The 11173-nt window shown below is 37.4% G+C and overlaps 1 protein-coding gene across 12 annotated transcripts in view; it reads left to right on the top strand.

Moving 5' to 3' along the window:
* Positions 1-11173, top strand: part of MEF2C (myocyte enhancer factor 2C) — a 138676-nt gene that overhangs the window by 10800 nt on the left and 116703 nt on the right. For 3 of the 12 annotated variants that reach the window (XM_042866166.1, XM_042866164.1, XM_042866165.1), the window contains exon 1: positions 2784-3290. The exons of 7 other annotated variants lie outside the window; for them this stretch is intronic. The gene's annotated coding sequence lies outside the window, so the exon portion shown is untranslated. Of the gene's footprint in view, positions 1-2783; positions 3291-8077; positions 8162-11173 lie in introns of those variants that run through there. 2 more of the 12 variants (XM_042866162.1, XM_042866161.1) reach the window with 1 other exon arrangement.

Genomic DNA, 11173 nt, shown 5'->3' with positions numbered 1-11173 from the left:
AGAAAGAAAGAAAGAAAGAAAGAAAGAAAGAAAGAAAGAAAGAAAGAGAGAAAGAGAGAAAGAGAGAGAGAAAGAGAGAAAGAGAGAAAGAAAGGAAACAGAAAGAAAAGGGGGCAAAAAAAAAAGCATAGATTTGAGTTTTTTGTCAGAAATTTGGAAAGGATGCATTTGGGGAGCAGTATAAGTACAGACACCAGAACAAAGGTTTTCACTGTTTGAAATTATTCCAGCTTTTAAAATTAAATGCAGCAAAACAGAAAAAAAAATAATCCACAGTAATAACCTTAGACACTTCAAAAGATACTGCACAAATTCATTCCTTATCTAACCCTGATATGAGTGAGAAAGCATGATCCATTTCCTCATATCTGTTTGTCCATCTAGCATCTGAACCCTGATTTAAAAATTGAGGTGTCCTTTACATGGATTTGATGAATTGTGCTCATGACAAAAACTTGGCACAGCTTTAAGGTACTTAAGTACGTGAAGGTCACAACTATTTAAAGATTAGGCCACCAGTGCCCACATGGAGATGTAGTAAATGTACTAAGCTGCTGTATATTTTACTTTCTGAAATACTTGCCTATTCTGATAATTACTTTTAGGACATTTTAGTACTCAAGTTCTGTTTTACCAATTGAAGAGCTTTGTTATCAGCTAGCCAGAAAATTGGCAGTGTACATATCCTGCACACAGTAAAGCAGATGACAGTCATTTCAATTAGCACAAAAGCATGAAGCCTTAGCACGCTTTTACAGTTTTGCCACTAACAAAGTATGAGCACTAGTGGAAAGCTGGGTGCCGTGGTGGGAGACCAAAATGGTCTGCAGAAGTGGCATAGCAAGTGGTCAGTCCATGTAACTATTCCGTGCTCTTTTCTCTTCCTGTTGCACACTTCATGCCAAACTTACAGCTGAGAAAGTTTATCCTCCCGAATATTACCTGGACTTCACTGCTGACACATCCAAACTAATGTGCCTGTCACCACAGAGAACACACTTGGCTCATGCCTGGCTACCTGATGGTTCTAGGCATCAGTACGACTGTCATTGTGAGTGCATTTTATAACTTTTAACTGCCTGTCAGTTAAGAGATGTTCATTCTCTGTATCTAAATCTCATCAAGACAGAGAGTAAGGCACAGTGGAGACTTGTAGTTAGTAAAGGGTACTTACTCAGTAGGGATCTGAGCTGAGAGCAATTGCTGGAGCTTTGTTTTGCTCTGACCATGCTTTGAACACCCGTGGTTTAAGAAGTACAGTAGAATTTAGAAGACATTTATTCACTGTCAAATGTGGAACTTCCAAAGTAGGTCAGTAGCCCAATGAGATGTTTGTAGGGGAAAAGTCTGCAAGACCAAAAACATGTATTAGAATAAACAATACATATATTTATCACTGTTGTTTGAATTCGGTGTTTTGGTTTTATCATGCATACTGTTCCTATTTTCAGTATCCTAATCTGTCAAAAAAAATAATGGTCTCTGCCTTAATAAACTCCCCTGCTACTCAAAGGGTTGTAGAAGTTGGCTATTTACAGGAAAATATAATCAAGTATCTTCAAAGTCCAGTTTTACTCACAAATTATTACATGTGCATAATTGGGATTCAAGCACACATGCAGTACAGACCTTTCAGTCTGGCTTAAATGCAACTGCGCCTATAAAAAACACCCCGTCTTTTTACACACTGTATTGTGAATATTGCTTTTCTGTGGATAAGACTGACAAGAGCCTATCTTAAACAGCCGACTGAGATTTGAACCTAATTTGCCCAGTGCAATTAGGCAAACAGGGTTTTATCTGACCAGCGATTCCTTTTGCTGAAGGCGATGCTGCCCCAAACTTTGCCACCAGGTCCGCTTCTGCTCCGCGGTGAAGTCACCACCAACTGGACGTAAAGCCTAATGAGTTTGGAAAGTTGGGCGGCATTGCAGACAGGGGCCTGCGGAGACGGAGCCGGGCAAAGGTGCGAGGACAAGGGGCAGGATACGCCGCGGGGGCTGAAGACCCCCAGCGCCCGCGGTCCGCCGCCACAGCGGCGGTGTCCCCAGGCGGAGCAGGAGCCGGCTGGCCCGGCGCTCGGTGCCGGCCCTCCGAGGGGCTCGCCGTCCTCCCGTGCGCCATCCGGCCGCCGGCCCGCCCGTCCCTCCCCGCCGCGGAGTAGCGGGGGGTGCCATGTCACTGCGCTCATCTCAACGCGCCTCCGCCCCGCGGCTCCCGCACGCGGGCTGCCGCGCTCCCTGCTGCCGCCGCCGGGTACCGGGCGGCCCTTTCCTATCTCGCTAGCCGCAAACTCGGCGCGCAGCGTCTGAGCTGACCCGGGCTGTGTTTGTCTCGCGGTCATTGCGGGAGCTGCGTCCGCAAGCTACTGCACCCCGCCAGAAGGGGGAAAATACGCACCGGCTCGCCGTGTTGCCTCCGTTCGGTATAATAAAGGATTGTCATTAGGTTTGCGTGCAGCATATGCCATTACCCCCACCGTAAAACTAAAATTAGCAGAATGTCAGGAATGGAAAGATTGATTCACCCAAGATGCAATTATCATTTAAAAAGTGCTTGATTGAGGTGCTGATGTTCAGTGATTTATTCTGCATACCATATACATAATTAAAGTAGTGTAGTGGAGTAATTTATCAATCTAGTTTAGACTAGAGGGGCAAGGAAAGGAGCTGCTGCTGCTGCTGCTGCTCTATGTTTGTTTTATTAAAACGCTTTCGGGATCTGATCCCGCCCCCTTTTTGCAAGAGTGAAACTGATTATTTCTCCAGCTCGGGAGGAGAGAGTCATTCGTTTGGGATCGTGAGAGAGAGAAATAGAGGCACAGAGAAGGAGAAGAAAAGAGAGGAAGAGGGAGAGAAGCAGACAAGGACACCTCGTCAGGCGTGTAGTTTGAATCCCTTCCTTGCCTCCCCCTTCCCCTCCGCGATGTTACAAAGGCTGTGAGCTGCTCGGCTTTTCCCATTCGCCTGCTGTCACTTCCTTCCTGGACGCTCTCAGGACGAGTCCGGTTACTTTTAATCCGACCAGCAGCTCAGCCACTTTCTCCTCCTCCACGCTGCGCACACGCAGACACACGCGCACACACACACACACACACACACACACCAGACGTCTTCTGGCTGCTTATTGGATTGACTTTGAAGGCTGTGTGTGTGATTCAAGAAGGCTGCATGTTGAACCGGGTGGTGAATATTTAAGGCTGGAAGAAGTAAAGGGATTTTTCTTTTTCCTGTGAAAGGAAAATATCTCAAGGACTAGTCTGATCATCCAAACAACTAAATGTTTATAATGTAAGTACATGTGAAATTCAGCATCGGAATGAAATACAGTGGGCATCGCGCAGAAGCCCTATGTACATTTTCTATTGCATTAGTAGAATGTGTCAGTCAGTGAACGTGGTGAGGGACTGAGGTTGCCTGCAGACTTTTAAGAGTATGGTTGTTCTGTCAATTGCTTGCAAGTAACTTTCAAGGCAAGTAATGTACTTAAATCACTGACTATTCAAATTACGTCTGAATTGCCTCTGTCCGCGTTGTGTTTAAACTTTGCTGGAGTTAGTTCATGCCTTTCGTGTGGTTAATACTGTGAAGGTTTTGAAGCTTATTTAATTTTAACAGTTAGCAAATGCTGTGACCTTGTAGTGGTTATACCCTGATTTTTTAGCCTGAGGAAAGAATTCAGGCTCTTAAACTTCATTGTATTATAAGCTCTTATAACTTTGTGCATCTTTCTTTTGAATACTTAAGTTTGAGATGGAAAGACCCCTTGCACCCCTGGAGGAATTAAAGTCATAGGCAGTGTGCCTCTCTGTGAATAGTATGCTTTGGTCTTCACACTGTACTTTAAGTCATCCTTATATCTTTTCATACAAGGGAGCTACATAACTGCCTGTACTAGTTACTTTACAGTTTTTTACAGGCTGAGATAAAGTTTAATGTAAGTGGGAGACTATAAGACTATTGGTGCCTTATGTAACTGTAATACTTAGGATTTTCTGTAAAACTTATTGTGACCTCTGTCAGCCTGAAAAAAAAAAAAAAAAGCATAAACATAAACCAGTAATTCCTTTTCTCAAAAATATTTTTAACTGTACAATTCCAAACAAAACTTGATGAATTATTGTGGGAAGCTAAGCACTGACTTTTATAGAAGAGTTATTTTATTTATTGTTTATTATTATTATTATTATCAGCGAGTACTTGAATCCTAAAATCAAATATGTATTACAACCTAAGACAAAAGACTAGCAGATAAAGGCAGTTTGTCACTATTTGACTTGTGATCAGAGAGGAATCACCTTGACAGAGAATGCGTTTTCGTAGCGTATATCTGATGATCAGCTCAATGGCAAATGTCCTAGTTTCGTATCTCTACTTTAAAAGATGGATGATAAGCCAATTCGAATGTGACTAGTTTACTTTTTACCAGCACTTTCCAGAGTATTGTGGTTGAAAATTAAAGTTGTTGATATGAAGTATAATAATTCTAATCCCTAGAGGGATTGGCAGAGTATAGAAATAAAACCACCTGTGAATCAGTGTAACTTATGTATTATATACTGATTTCCAGTTCAAACACTGGAATTAGGCGCCTTGAGGATCTGTTATCTTGTAAATTATTTTTGTGACATGATTTTAGGAATCTAACACCAAGTCTAAAAAATAAAAAAACAAATAACAGTTTTTCTGAGTTTATCAGTAAAATAAATGTTATATTAATGAATACATAATTTATATTGCATCTAATACTGAAGTTTGTGCTAACACTTAAGTCCCTTGGGAAGTAATAGAAAATTTCTTTCAGGATAAAGTTAAGAGAATGTCTCTTAATTCAGGATGTCTATGTTGTTGTTATAATACGCATCCTTTTACCTTAGACTTGCTGCTTATAAATATTTTTTTGTATTGCTACACCTTGCATAGCTTGTATTAGAAGGTAAGTTAGGGACATGAATGTGAAAACCTTAATTCCTGCAAAAAGTGCTTAGCAAGTCCCACTGAGACTGCTGAGACAACTTGTGTGTAAATGAAAAGTCTCATAAATAATGATTTGCAGGATCAGGCCCCTAGAAAACCTCACAGTCTTGCCTGTCCCACAGCTCTGTTAGGAAAGAGGGCAAAAGAGCGTCCCTTTTGGTGTCCTGTAATCCAGGAATCAGACATGTTTGCTTCTTCTTCAGATTGATTGAACAAGAAAAAAAGGAATCTTAATCTTAAGAGTCTTGTAGAAATTGGTCCTAAATGGTGCATATTGTGTGTGAGATTAAATATTTTGGAGTTATGTTCCTTAGATGCTAATTGGGGGATTTAAGAAAAAAAATTATATGAATACCTACCTTGTGTGAATTTTCTTTAAATGTTGGGGTTTTTTTATAAACTCTCTTTGTCTGTGTACTTGCAACATGTATGTTTAAAACGAAGAAATAGACACTTATCTTAAATAGTTGTGCTTTTTAAGACATCTAAAGTACTGTAGACAAAGAAACCTGAGTTTTCTTCAGCTTTTTCCAAAAGTTTACCTCTGAAAGTTTTTGATAACTCACGATTTAGTAGATAAATATAACTATAATGCTAAATACCTTAAGAACTGAGCAGAAGTTGTGAGCTGAATATTTTTGCCATCTTCTTTTATTTTAACTTTTCTCTATAACAGCTTAACTTTTTTTTTTCAGCAAAATAGTTCAGTTCATCTTAAGAGACAGCTAAGTAGTATTTCTGTATTCTCTTTAGCAAGAAATCGTGAGCTGGTATTAGGTGCTGGAAAGAAAAAGCATTTGTTTTTCAATATTTAAGTTCCTCTTCTACCTGTTGGATGTTATTATTTTAAGTTGTACACATTATCTAAAAATTAAATGAGATGTGGTGGTCTTCTTTTGATAACATGGGTTATAAAGATTTAATTCTAAAGATTATATAAATGCCATGTAGTTTTAAGAAGTTTATGGTCTCTGCTTCAGCATTTTGAAAAATAACTGGAGTAGTTATACTTGTGTATTTTAAGCTTTTTATATCTTGCTATGTGATATCAACAGAAGATTTTTCTGTGTTCATGTTTAGGCTCTATAACAACTTATTCATATAATGTGCAAATTATCACATATGTAATATGTAGAAGACTTTTGCCTTAAGAGTCAGGATAGTATTCTGGTATTTGAAAGGGCTGAAAATACAATTTCTAACCTTACGTCAGAAGAAAAATGGACCTAGAAAAACAGCTCTGGTCAGTAAGAACTACTAATAGTGCTAGACAACTGCTGAGAAAACAAAAAAATTCCAAATTTTCTACTTTTTTTAAACATCTGAATTGATTGAGCCCTGGGGCCAGCTTTAAGGTAATTTTCTCAGAACTGGCACACAATGTTGCATGTAGACAGGTGATTAAAAGCTAGTGTCTTAAGTCCTCCACCTTAATCTCACTCTCTCATTTACTGCAGTGCAGTAGAGCTTGTCTATTCACCAGGATCTGTCATCTTTAGGAAATCAGACCAGCTTATAGAGGCGATTCACAAAACCAACAGTGACAACAAAGTCTTATGTTCCTTACAAAGGAAGGATTAGGCAGTTCACATGTCATTTTGATTGGACAGAGATAAAAGCTGATTGCTGCAGCATGGCAAGACACACTTCAGTTTCAATTGATTATTCTATAAGACAACTATAACTCTGTTGCTTAGTCATTGTTAAATGCAATTTGAAGGAAAATTCAGTTTTGACCTTAGTGGTTTTGTATTACTTGATACTATATTGTGGAGCCACTTGTAGCATTGTTATACAAAATTTTAAAGACACTTTTCATTCACCTCCCTTGGGAAATATAGTTAAAACATAAAATATGATTGCACTTGAATGTTCAAAAACATTTTTGCCTACATGATATCTCAAAGTATCAACTACAATTTCTTAGAAGTGCCTGGGATGATACTAAATTCATAGCACTTGTCCTGGTAAGAGCTTATGTGCAAGGGAGAGTACTGTGTGGATTTATCAGAAAGTATAATACTGAGGAACAAACAAGTAAGTCGTCTTACTTTCTGTCTATTTAGTTATTTTTAAGTACATAATGTAAAGTAAAACTATACTTTGTGATGCATGCGTAAAATAGAGGTCTACTTTGAAAACAGTTGTGGAATGAAATGCTGTTCCTTTATGATTAAATTTTTCCTTTATCCTTGAGAAGGAGTTCAGGCCATTTGCATAATTTAATTGTAATACTCAGCCTTTACCGTTTGGGTGTATGAAAATTTCAAGCTGATTACTTCTATGCTAATTTCTTGCCATTTTTCAAAAAAACCCTCTTTTTTTTTACCCAACTGATGCCTCCTAGTGTTCCACATAATAAAACACTAATGAGTCAACCATAAATGTAAACATTGTTTTTTCATTGCCTTCATCTTATGCGATACATAAAATTAATATTTATGTATTTAATTTTGCGCGTGTTGTTTTAATCAGACAGGAAACTCCTGTAAATTGAGATGTTTCATCTTCATGGACATTGAAAGCACATTTTGATTCCCTTTGACTCTTGCTTTCTCTAGCTGTAGGTTATGTCATACATAAGAGTACATGTTCCTTTTCTTCTTTTGTTTCCCATGTACATCACAGTAACTTCTGAATAATTGTACTATGGGTCTCAAGTAGAAATTTTTAAAGTTTTGATAGGATTATGTTTCCAAAAGTGACCCCTGTAACTGCAGTTTTAGAAATTTTTGAAATATCTTGAAGTGCCATGCAGCCATATAAAATGAAAAAGAGAAAAGACTAGTGTGAAACATGCCTGTTTAATACAATCCTTAAAGAATAGTTAAATCATCACATTTTGAAATTGTTTCTGGTTATTTCAGTACCGTGTTTGGAAGAAACTCTGTTAGTACAGTTTTCAAATCCATGAAACATTCACTCTACAGTTTTGTTTGTACAATATTGAAACAGCTTGGAATGGTAAAGACTGAATTATAGTGTCCTTTTCTTACAAGTTTAGTCTGACTTATAACTTATGTGAATACCTGGGAAAAAAAAACATTCAATTATATTAGATTTACATCATAGAACAATATAATACTTTCTTTCTTTGACAGGAGGATGTAATTTCCAAAAAGTTACCCAGCGTCAGTGCGATAAAATATAACTTATGGGCCCCAGCTGTCTATTTGAACTGTCAGGTACGATCTTATAATGATAAAGAAGCAGCAAAGGCTGAGAGCACTTCAGCACATTTTAATGTTGCACAATTTTATGTAAAGAATGAGATTCATTTAATAAAGATATTGAAGATATTGCCTAGTATTTAAGGATTTCAAGAAAAGAATTTGTGATATATTTGTTCTACTAAGCAAGCAGAAAGGAGAACAGATTCCTTCAAACAGAAGGAAACAGATTTTGCAATCAAAAATTGTAAGTTTACCAGGTAACAAACACTTATGTCTTCTTTATCACCACATGGTAAATCTCAGTGCCTGCTTACATCTGAAATTGCTTTTTGCCAGTGAATACAGGGAGTTACATCTATATGTGCAGGTCTTGGTCATGAGAATAATTATTTAGTTTTACAATATATAAAAATATAGTTTTTAGGATTGTATACTGTCATCAACCTTGTTTGTATTACATTCTTCCCCCATCATTTTTAAACTGTTAAAAGGCAATTCTGGGATCTGTTATTTGTGTAAGACTTTAAGCTTCTGTGCATCTTGAATGTATTTCAAAGTGTGGAAAAGGTATCTCTTATTCAGCAAGGAAAGATAAAATGAAAAAGTGATAGAATTTTCTCATTTTCTCTTATAGTTACGTTGCATCTTCCTTTGCAAAGAGAAAGTAAATTTGAAAGAAAAATAGAAGTAAGCATTAAGAAGACTCTTTAGAGCAATACAAGTGTAGAAGTGTAGGATTATAACTTATTACTCTGAAATACAGCTAAGCAGAACTCAACTAAGGTTTTTTGTGTCTTTTTTTAAAAAAGCAAAAACAAAAACAGCTAAATAGTTTTAGTTTATATTGCAGAAATACATCCTAGGTAACTCTAGAAGTACAATACCCTATTTATTTTAAAACTAATCTGGATAAAATATTTGAGAATTTTCTTTACTATTATAATGAGTAAATTCTCTTGAAAGGTTCAGTATTTACAGCAGCCAGGACTCTAGCCAGGCCCTTTCTGCAGTTCACTAAACAGGTGACATAGTAGTCACCTGCTTCAGCAGCATAGAGATACATATCTCTGCTGTCTGCCACCTTCCCTGGCACTGGAGGGCTTCAAGAGTTTGAGCTTAAGAGATCCTGGCAAATTCAGCAGTCCTGGAAAGTCAGTATCTGCTGCCTTAAATTAACTATAAAACAGTCCACAGATTTGGGATGGAATTAAACAAATAGCACAAAACTCCTGTGCCTCTTTTCCCAGGTTACAAAGAACTACTGATACTGGACTTGGATTCCAATCTAACAGGTCTTTTTCTACTCTTATTTCTCTGAATATATAATGTGTTCAGTGAAGTTTATCATGAAAATTATTATTAACCGTGTGCCAGTGCAGGATTCACCTTAGATATTGCTGTCTTTTCTGTCTAATCCTATTAGTCAGAATATATGCACATAAATGAACAGAACTAGAAAAATCATAATCTGTATTTGCTTTTATAGATACAGGGATCATGTCATTTGTGGAGCCCATGCCCAGTTACATTTTACTGTTTACTTTTAAGTAGTCAATCAATAGCTGTTAGCAAAATCTGTACAAAGGACATGAGGATTGTGAAATTGTTTATAAAAAAAATCTACAAAAGTAAACATAATGTAGAATGTCTACCTGAAACATTACTTTTATAGCTAAGAAGCAACATAGTAACATGTGTCATGCATTTGATTTCTAGTAGATTTTTTCCCCTATGACAAATACATTGCTGTATGACATTGTATTCAAAATGATATTGTGCTATTTTAATCCAAATAATTTAGTTACTGAAGGATCACTGTAGAAATTAAGATGTTCTCAAACGTATCCACCCGTGTAAGAGGCTAGAGGAGGGTACTTTTCATTTATAAAATCCATGAGGACTCAACAGTAGAGATGATTTAAAATCATTGAGGGGGGAGGGGGGTTGGTTCCCTAAATATTGTGGCAGGGGGAAGGGTGAGGAAGAGCTTTCAATGAAACAGGACACTGAGGTTCTGTGCCATTTCCATAGAGCTGGCACCTGTATCCCTTTCATCCCTTTCGTTCTGGCATTTTATCTTTAAACGTGCACTGCCAGGAGCTCCCCTCTGGTTGCAGTAATCCTTGGGAATACCTGTGTAAGAAAAGTTAGCAGGACATTTGGAAGATATTCTGCAAAACAAACAGGAGGCACTGTGTTCCACTCACTTTTGCTTAGGCCTGTTTTATCTCTGTCCAACTGTGTCCTGAGTGTAGCTTCTGTCTGTACTGAATGTGAGAAGTGGGAGAAGCAGCATATAGGAGGAGGGCATTTGGGAAGATGAGAAAGGATGTGGCTATCGACTATTTGGAAAGATGGCATCAAATGGAGGAGGGTGGACAATCCATAGTAATTGTACTTAAAACCTTAATCTTGCAGACTTTTTAAACAAATTTCCTTTTGAAGTGTATAGAATTTGGTTTGCTAAGAGTAACCTTTCATTGTTACATGCAGGGCAACAGTCTTAATAAAATAATAAGAATGCTTGTTTAAATGCATTTTATTACGTGTGAAAAGAGCCGATCTTAGAGTCAGTCTGTGATGAGAACCCTTCTGCTCTCAGAATACTGAAGTGTTCTGTTTTCCTTTTATTATATCTAGGTGTATGGGGTGCTAATAAGGAACTGATGTAGCAGCAGAATGAGAAAAAAACAGCTTATTACCCCCACTGCAATGTACAAGTGTGAAACTGCATGCTTACCCAAACTTCTACATGACTTCTTTTTTTTTTTTTTTTTTTTAATGCTGAAATATTGAGACAGGGAATGCATCCTTGCAGTGGCATGCAAAATGTGTAACTTTATCCAAAGCACACGTACATAAATTTTAAAGTTCAGAAATCTGGCCTTAGATGTTAGTAAGAGCCTATAGACAGTTAGTCTTATTTGAAACTAACTAGAATAAGCAGAATTTCACTGAAGTTCTTCTTAGAAGACATTAAAAAATTATAACCTAAGCTTGTTAGGTTAGTAGCAATCTTTTTAT

Source organism: Lagopus leucura, unplaced genomic scaffold (assembly GCF_019238085.1).
Source record: "Lagopus leucura isolate 7727_CA_CO unplaced genomic scaffold, USGS_WTPT01 Super-Scaffold_810, whole genome shotgun sequence".
NCBI classification, from domain to species: domain Eukaryota; kingdom Metazoa; phylum Chordata; class Aves; order Galliformes; family Phasianidae; genus Lagopus; species Lagopus leucura.
The sequence above is the reverse complement of the archived record's forward strand: the minus strand, read 5'-3'. Positions and strand labels throughout refer to the sequence as shown.